Below are 9,848 nucleotides of genomic sequence, written 5' to 3' on the forward strand. Positions count from 1 at the left end.
ACATACTCTCACACTTGCACATGACCAGATAGGAACTTTAGGAACCCAATATTTAAATAACAGTGCCATCACGTAGCCTGTCTACTGAGCACATTGCGGGGAAATACAAGGCACTCAGCACTCTGGAACATATTTACTCCTTCATCATAGCCTAGGTCCTCTCCGTCCCAGCCCAGCCACTATTCAGCCTTTTCCTACTAAGGACAATGGAGCTGGTGACCGGGCCAAGCAGAGATGTTGGTCTTGTTGAAACTACAGAACCAAAGCTTTCACATTCCTTTCACTGCAGCTGCTGGCCCTGATTTACCCATGCTGTGGCAATGTACTCCAGCCAATGCAAGACACTTAGCCTCTACTCACGGACCATTAAATCAGATTCCAAGTCTTTTATACAATTTAATTGTGCATGCTCAGTCGCTCGGTTGTGTCCCCTTTGCGACCCCCCCCCTTTTTTTGCGACTCTTTATAACCCCATGAACTGCAGCCCACCAGGCTCCTCTGTCCAAGGAATTTTCCAGGCAAGAATACTGGCGTGGTTTGCCATTTCCTACTCTAGGGGATCTTCCTCATCCAAGGATAGAACCCGAGTCTCTTGTGTCTCCTGCATTGGCAAGAGGATTCTTTACCACTTCACCACCTGGGCAGACCCATACAACTTAGTTATGAAAGCCTTAAAGAAAGGAATTATGTCTCATTTGGCTTCCTCAAGCAGTATATGACCTAGAAGAGCAGAGAAACTATGTAATTGTGTATTGATTACATTATGAACACAGGGCTGGATTATAATGACACACTAGAACTCAAGTATGCAAAAACATTTAAAGGCTACCAAAACCTTTAAAATGTAAATCTAACATTTTTCAAAAATAGTATCCCACCTAGATCTAAATCAAGGTTGCTTATATTTGTTGCCACACAGAATGTATATTATTAATCACATGGAGATATGGAGTCATAATATGTAACAGAATTTATATAGTCTATGCATTATAAGCTAAAACATTTTAATCCTTTCTTACTCAAGTCCAAGTCCAAAAACAAAAAAATTAATGCCCTTAGTAAAAAGAAAAACCCTGACACCAATAAGATTATAGATTAAGATATGCCCAGTATGAACAAAAATCTCTGAACGTTAAAAGCTTGGGTTTTCTAGTGGTGGTGGTTTACTCACTAAGTCATGTTTGACTCTTGCAACCCCATGGACTGTAATCCCCAGGTTCCTCTGTCCATGGGATTTCCCAGGCAAGAATACTGACATGGGTTGCCATTTCCTTCTCCAGTGAATCTTCCTGACCCAGGGATCAAACCTGGATCTCCTGCATTGTGGGCAGAGCTGCTTCTGCCCACACTTTTAGAAAAGAAAAGACATCATGACTGAGAGTCTAGTATGAGGCGGGAAAGTTCTGCAAAGAAAACTTGGGGTGCTATTACCAAGTGGAGGATAGCAGGCAAAACCAAAAATATTCACTACATCCCATCCCTTGACTCTTAAACTCATATGCACTGTTTTCCAATCATAAACTTTCTAAGGTTTATGATTAATATAGCCAAAAACATTTAACAAAACCCAAAAAGAGACCGTTGGCAGTCCCCTGCCCTGCCTCAACTAGCTTCAGGGCTAGGGTTTAAGTCCCTTATCTTTTAGCACAACCTGAATCCTGCCAGGAAATTCTGCAATCAGTGTATCGAATGGCAGGTTTCAACATCAACCAACATATCTTAAATAAAATAGTAGGTAAAATGGAAAAGAGACCATGTTTGTGCTATGTGTATACTCAATCATGTCCAATTCTTTGCAACCTCGTGGACTAAAACTCACCAGGCTCCTCTGGCCGTGGGATTTTCCAGGCAAGAATACTGGAGTGGGTTGCCATTTCCTCCTCCAGGAGATCTTCCCGACCCAGGGATAGAACCCTCTTCCATCTCCTGCATTAGCAGGTGGATTCTTTACCACTGTGCCACCTGGGAAGCCTGTTTGTACTGTAGCCAGTTTTTATATATGTGTGATTTCACTGATTTTGTTTTTGGCTGTGCTGGGTCTTTATCGCTGCATGGGCTTTTCTCTAGTTGCAGCGAGCAGGGGCTCCTCTCCAGTTGTGGTGCATGAGCTTCTCATTGCAGTGACTTCTCACCTTCCAGGGCACAGGCTCTAGGGCACATGAGCTCAACAGTTGTGGTTCCTGGGCTCTAGAAGAGCACAGCCTTAGTAGCTGCGGATCACAGATTAGCTGCTTCGCAGCATGTTGGATCTTCCTGGACCAGGGATCAAACTCATGTCCCCTGCATTGGCAGTCAGATTCTTTACCACTTGACCACCACACTGCTGCTGTAGCTAGTTTTAATCATATTCTTCCTCCAAATATGTTCCATTTTGCCCCACCTTTGTCCAGAACCTGTTTAACTGAACTCTTTACAAACTGGGTAGCCCAAATTAACATTCTAGACAGAAGAAATATGAGCTCATGGTGGGACTTCCTGGACAGTTTTTCATCTTTCCCTCTTCCAGGCTTTCATGCTTTCTAATTTCATGATCATCTCACTACAATAATGCTCTAGGGCTTCAGAGTCCCTTCAGTGAAGCATTAACCATATCCCCCCCTTGATAGTCATGCTCATTCACTTTAGGTAAAAATATAATCCTCCTTTTCTTGCTTTGCCAAGTGCAAGAGAATTCCAATTGTAACCATAAATGTGCATTAAGGAAGCTGTTACACCACAGAAAACAGAGGGATAGCCAGAAGAGAAATATATGTCCAGTGAAATTGTCTGGCCAAACACAAACTCTTTCTTCTCTCTAATGGAATGCTACTGGATGCGTGAGTCCCTCAAGCATCTCTCAAGAAACTTCCATTATTAGTTTTCAACTAGACAGAGCAGAAAATGAAATGCAAAAAAAATAAATACAGGAAGTTTAATGACCCTTCTTGTTTTCTGCCTCATATCTCTTTCATCTGAAATGTTGCACTATATGACTTCCACTGAAATGGAACATCTCACTTTCTTCCTCCAGTGACATGCAGATAACTAGATAACTAGATAATTAGACAACTATTCACCGCACATAACTAGAGAGATACTTCATGCAAAACACCAAGCTATCCAGCATCCTGGGGATATTTTTTCAACTCATTATAGCCTGGTAAAAGTGAAAGTCACTCAGTCATGTCTGACTCTTTTTGACTCCATAGACTATACAGTCCATGGAATTCTCTAGGCCAGAATGCTGGAGTGGGTAGCCATTCCCTTCTCCAGGGGATCTTCCCAACTTAGGGATCAAACCCAGGTCTCCTGCATTGCAAGCGGATTCTTTACCAACTGAGCCACCAGGCGACCTATTCCAATCAGTTTTGCCATCACCCAGGTTTCTCTTTACTGAAAGCTGGGTTAGTTAGCAAGTTAAGCAAAAATGTTGACTCTGTTGCAATCATGGAGCAAGGCACCTTTGGATTTCTGGCCTAACAATGAGGAACAGACATCAAGAATTTAGCTTGGGAACTTCCCTGGCATCCAATGGTTAGGGCTTCACCTTCCAATGAAGGGGGTGCAGGTTAGATCCCTGGTCAGGGACTTTAGATCCCACATGCCTTGTGGCCAAAAAAAAAAAACAAAACATAAAACAAAAATAATATTGTAACAAATTCAGAAAAGACTTTAAAAATGGTTCATACCAAAAAAAAAAAATCTAGCTTCCACTAGGTAGATCTTAGTTGGGGAAGGAAATGGCGGCCCGCTCCAGTATTCTTGCCTGGAGAATCCCAGGGGCAGAGAAGCCTGGTGGGCTGCTATCTATGGGGTCGCACAGAGTCGGACACGACAGAAGCAGCTTAGCAGCAGCAGCAGGTAGATCTTAAATGTTCTCACCACACACACACATATGTGGTAATTATAGGAAGTGATCAATATAATAATTTGCTATCGCTTTGAAGTGAAAGTCCCTCAGTTGTGTCCAACTCTTTTCGACCCCATGGGGTGTAGCCCATCAGGCTCCTCTGGGATTCTCCAGGCAAGAATACTGGAGTGAGTTGCCATGTTCTCCTCCAGGGGATCTTTCCAACCCAGGGTATACATATTTCAAAACATCATGTTGTGCACCTTAAATGTAATTTTTGATGATCAACTGAACTTTGATAAAGCTGGAGGGTAGGATAGGCCTGATTATTTACCTCATGTTTCTATATTTCCAGTTTTTTATCTTCTATTAAACTTTACTACACAATACAGTGGTACGATTCAGTGTTTCAGGAACCCCATTCATATGCTTCACTCACCCTTTTGTGACACGTTAACTCTATTTTCTCCTGATAGAGTCAGTTGAATGACGCTGAGAATCCAGAAATAAATTCTTACATTTTCGGTCGACTGAATTCCAACAAAGGGGCCAAGACAGTTTAATGGGGGAATTCAATAGTTTTTTTCAACAAATGGAACAATTGGACGTACACATGCAAAAGAGGGACATTGGACCCTTGCCTCACTTCATATGCAGTAACTAACACAAAATGGATCAAAGACCTAAATGGAAGAGTTAAAACTGTACAACTATACAAAGGAAACAGAGGCAAATTTTAGCCACCTTGGGTTAGGCAGCGGCTCCTTAGACGGACAGAAAAAGCACAAGCAGCAAAACAAAACACTGAAGAACTTGCCTGGTGATTCAGGGTTCAGTTAACAATCACCCTAACTGGCTTGGTCAAGATTCTACACTTCCGATGCAGGGGGCACAGAGTCCATCCCTGGTCAGGGAACGAAGATCCTAGCAGCTATGTGGCCATAAAAGAAATTAATAAAATAAAACGTTTTTAAAAGTTGTGTGAAAGAAATAGATATATTCAGTTCAGTTCAGTCGCTCAGTTGTGTCCGACTCTTTGCGATCCCATGGACTGCAACACACCAGGCCTTCCTGTCCATCACTAATTCCCGGGGTTTACACAAAATCATGTCTATTGAGTGAGTGATGCCATCCAACCATCTCATCCTCTGTTGTCCCCTTCTTCTCCCGACTCCAATCTTTCCCAGCATCAGAGTCTTTTCAGATGAGTCAGCTCTTAGCATCAGGTGGCCAAAGTACTGGAGTTTCAGCTTCAACATCAGTCCTTCCAGTGAACACCCAGGACTGATCTTCCTTAGGATGGACTGGTTGGATCTCCTTGCAGTCCAAGGGACTCTCCAAGAGTCTTCTCCAACACCACAGTTCAAAAGCATCAATTCTTCAGCGCTCAGCTTTCTTTATAGTCCGACTCTCACATCCATACATGACTACTGAAAAAACCATAGCCTTGACTAGACGGACCTTTGTTGGCAAAGTAATGTCTCTGCTTTTGAATATGCTGTCTAGGTTGGTAGTAACTTTCCTTCCAAGGAGTAAGCATCTTTTAATTTCATGGCTGCAATCACCATCTGCAGTGATTTTGGAGCCCAGAAAAATAAAGTCAGCCATTGTTTCCACTGTTTCCCCATCTATTTCCCATGAAGTGATGGGACCGGATGACATGATCTTTGTTTTCTGAATGTTGAGCTTTAAGCCAACTTTTTCACTCTCCTCTTTCACTTTCATCAAAAGGCTCTTTACTTCTTCTTCACTTTCTGCCATAAGGGTGGTGTCATCTGCATATCTGAGGTTACTGATATTTCTCCTGGCAATCTTGATTCCAGCTTGTGTTTCTCCCAATCCAGCGTTTCTCATGATGTACTCCGCATAGAAGTTAAATAAGCAGGGTGACAATATACAGCCTTGACGTACTACTTTTCCTATTTGGAACCAGTCTGTTGTTCCATGTCCAGTTCAAACTGTTGCTTCCTGACCTGCATACAGATTTCTCAAGAGGTAGGTCAGGTGGTCTGGTATTCCCATCATTCTCAGAATTTTCCAGTCTATTGTGATCCACATGGTCAAAGGCTTTGGCATAGTCAATAAAGCAGAAATAGATGTTTTTCTGGAACTCTCTTGCTTTTTCCATGATCCAGCAGATGTTGGCAATTTGATCTCTGGTTCCTCTGCCTTTTCTAAAACCAGCTAGAACATCTGGAAGTTCACGGTTCACGTATTGCTGAAGCCTGGCTTGGAGAATTTTGAGCTTTACTTTATTAGCATGTGAGATGAGTGCAATTGTATGGTAGTTTGAGCATTCTTTGGCATTGCCTTTATTAGGGATTGGAACAAAAACTGACCTTTTCCAGTCCTGAGGCCACTGCTGAGTTTTCCAAATTTGCTGGCATATTGAGTGCAGCACTTTCACAGCATCATCTTTTAGGGTTTGAAGTAGCTCAACTGGAATTCCATCACCTCCACTAGCTTATATTTCATCAAAGCTTTAAAAATTGAACTTTGAAGGGCACTCTCAAGAATGTTGAGAGAATTCTCTAGTGGTCCAAAGATTAGGAGCTCTATGCTTCACTGCAGGGGTCAGAGGTTCAATCCCTAGTCAGGGAACTAAGATCCCACAGGCCAAAAAGTGCGGCCAAAAAGAAAAAAAAAAGAAAGTGGAAAGACAACCCACAGAATGGGAGAAAAATTTGCAAATCATATATCTGATAAAGGACTAGTAGCCAGAATATAGGCTTCCCTGGTGGCTCAAACAGTAAAGAATCTGTCCGCAAGGTAAGAGACCCAGGTTTGATCCCTGGGTCAGGAAGGTACCTGGATGAGGGCATGGCTACCCATTCTGTATTCTTGCCTGGAGAATTCCATGAACAGAGGAGCCTGGTGGGCTACAGTTGATGAGGTCACAAAGAGTGGGCCATGACTGGGCAACTGATGCTGTCAATTTTTTTTATAGCCAGAATATATACAGAATTCTTATAACTCAAAAATAAAAATGAAAAGACAGTAATTAAAACAACCTAATCTTAAAATGCATATAAGTTAAATAAGCAGAAGAACTAAAGAGCCTCTCGATGAAAGTGAAAGAGGAGAGTGACAAAGTTGGCTTAAAGTTCAACATTCAGAAAACCAAGATCATGGCACCCAGTCCCATCACTTAATGAAGTGAAACTTCATGAAGCTGAAACTCCAGTACTTTGGCCACCTGATGCGAAGATCTGACTCATTTGAAAAGACCATGATGCTGAGAAAGATTGAAGGCAGGAGGAGAAGGGGATGACAGAGGGTGAGATGGTTGGATGGCATCACTGACACAATGGACAAGTGTTTAGGTGGACTCTGGGAGTTCGTGATGGACAGGAAGGCCTGATGTGCTGCAGTCCATGTGGTCACAAAGAGTCGGACACGACTGAGCAAGTGAACTGAACTGAATCTTAAAACTGGCAAAGGGTTTCAGTAAACATTTCTGCAAAGATATACAGACAATAAACACATGAAAAGATACCCAACATCCTTGGTCATTACAGAAATGCAAATCAAAATCACAATGAGGGCTTCCCTGGTGGCCCAGTGGTATTAAGATTCTGCTTCCCAGTGCAGGATACATGGGTTGAATTCCTGGTCCAGGAAGGGAGCAACTAAAGCCACGTGCCACAGCTGCTGAAGCCCTTGTGCTCTAGAGCCTGTACTCTGCAATAAGAGAAGCCACCGCAATGCGAAGCCTGCGCACTACAACAAAGAGAAACCCCCACTTGCCACAACCAGAGAGAAGAAAAAGCTCAAGCAGCAACGAAGACTGGGAACAGCCATAAATAAATAAATACAATTACTTTTTCAAAAAATCACAGTGACATACCACTTCACACCCACTAGGATGGCTATAATAAAAATTAGAATAAAAGTTAGACAATAAAAAGGGTTGAAAAGAATGGAGGAATTGGAACCCTCATATGTTGCTGGTGGGATTGTCAAGTGGAGAAACTGCTCCAGAGAGCAGTTTGACATTTCCTTAAAAACCTAAACAGGTAGTTACTATCCGGTAGTTGTCATTCAGTCGCTAAGTCATGTCTGACTCTTTGCAGCCCCGTGAACTGCAGCATACCAGTCTTCCCTGTCTTTCACTATCTCCCGGAGTTTATTCAAACTCATGTCCATTGACTCAGTGATGCAATCCAACCATCTCATCCTCTGTTGCCCCCTTCTCCTGCCTTCAATCTTTCCCAGCATCAGGGTCTTTTTCAGGGGGTTAATTGTTTGCATCAGGTGGCCAAATTATTGGAGCTTCAGCTTCAGCATCAGTCCTTCCAATGAATATGCAGGGTTGATTTCCTTTACAATCCAGCAATTCCACTCCGGAGTGTACATCGAAAAGAAATAAAAACATGTGTCTACACAAAAACTTATATATAAATTGTTCAAATAAGTATTATTCAGGGAATTTCCTGCCAATTCAATTCAGTGGTTGGGACTCCATGCTTCCACTGCCTAGGGGCAAGTGTTTGATTCCCGTTTGGGGAACTTAGATCCCACAAACTGTGTGGTCAAGTCAAAAAGGAAAAAAAGGATTATTCATGATAGCAAAAAAATGGAAGTAACCCAGATGTTCATCAGTTGATGAATGGGTAAACAAACGTGCTGTATTCATATATTAGAATATTATTTAGCATAGGAAAAAATGAAGTATTGATATATGCTACCACATGGATGAACCTTGAAAATGTTGAGGAGGTACAGAGATGCTTCTGGAAGAAATATATATGTTCATTTATATTTATGTATATTTTAAAAACTGAGTCACTTTGTTGTACAACAGAAATTAACACAACTTTGTAAATCAACTGTATTTCAATAAAATTTAAAAACTATTTAATTGGCCATTAATACCAAAAATTTAAGTAAATCAGGGTACTTTAATGTTGTAATTATTTTGTAAATATTACCATAAATGTAATATATAAATACACATGTAAATACATAATTATGTAAATTATGGTGCTTAAATGATGTGAATTATGATGTAATCCATGTAGTTATTTTAAAAGCTCAGCAATATAATGTTAAGGATAAAAGTAAGTCCCAGATGCATCTACATAGTACGATTTCAATTATGTCTTTGTGTTTTTTTTAATAAGATAGAAGCTCTTTTAATGAAACACACAATAAATTAAATGGCATTCTATTTCCTATATAAAATAAACTGAATAATCCATTCCCACCTTGGTAGGCACAAGTAGTAGAAGGCTAAAAATATAATTTACCCTCAGAAGGATGATTCTGGCATTTGGAGGAGCAAAGAATGCTGAAAGCAAGTAATAGGTTTCTAAGCATATGGGGGAAAGTTGGAGATTGGATGAGTTGGAAAGTTGGAGAGAAGTGACTTTCTTACTTTCTTCAGCTCAATAAAGAAATTGATCAGGATAGAAATCTTTGCGTTTTTTTCTGTAAATTTAAAATATTTTTCTATTGAAGTTTTGTCAGTTTTACTTGTATATTTATTTTATTTTTTGGCTGTACTGGATCTTCATTGCTCAGCGCACTTTTCTCTAGTTTCAGCAAGCAGGGGCTACCCTCTAGTTGTGGTGCATGAATTTCTCACTGCAGTGGCTTCTCTCATTTTGGAGGCTCTAGGGTGTATGGGCTTCAGCAGTTGTGGCACTGGATTCAGCAGCTGTAGTTCCCATTCTCTAGAGCACAAGTTCAATAGCTGTGGTGCACAGGCTTAGCTGTCCTGCAGCATGTGGGATCCTCCCGGACCAGGGATCAAACCTGTGTCTCCTGCATTGGCAGGTGGATTCCTTACCACTGAGCCACCAGGGAAGCCCCTCTAGAGAGGTTTGAAAGGCACAGAAAATGAGTAATAGATATTTAATCAAACTTACCAGTATAATCATCTCACCAGTTAAGTCAGCCTTTATTTAAATTGCATTTATGTTTATTAATGACCTCAGGCATGTTGCAATATACTGAGTCTGTTTGATACTTCCATTTTATGGAGATTTTTATACTTTTAACCATAAAAAGGAGGCTT

This window comes from Capricornis sumatraensis, chromosome 15 (genome assembly GCF_032405125.1).
Source record: "Capricornis sumatraensis isolate serow.1 chromosome 15, serow.2, whole genome shotgun sequence".
NCBI lineage: Eukaryota > Metazoa > Chordata > Mammalia > Artiodactyla > Bovidae > Capricornis > Capricornis sumatraensis.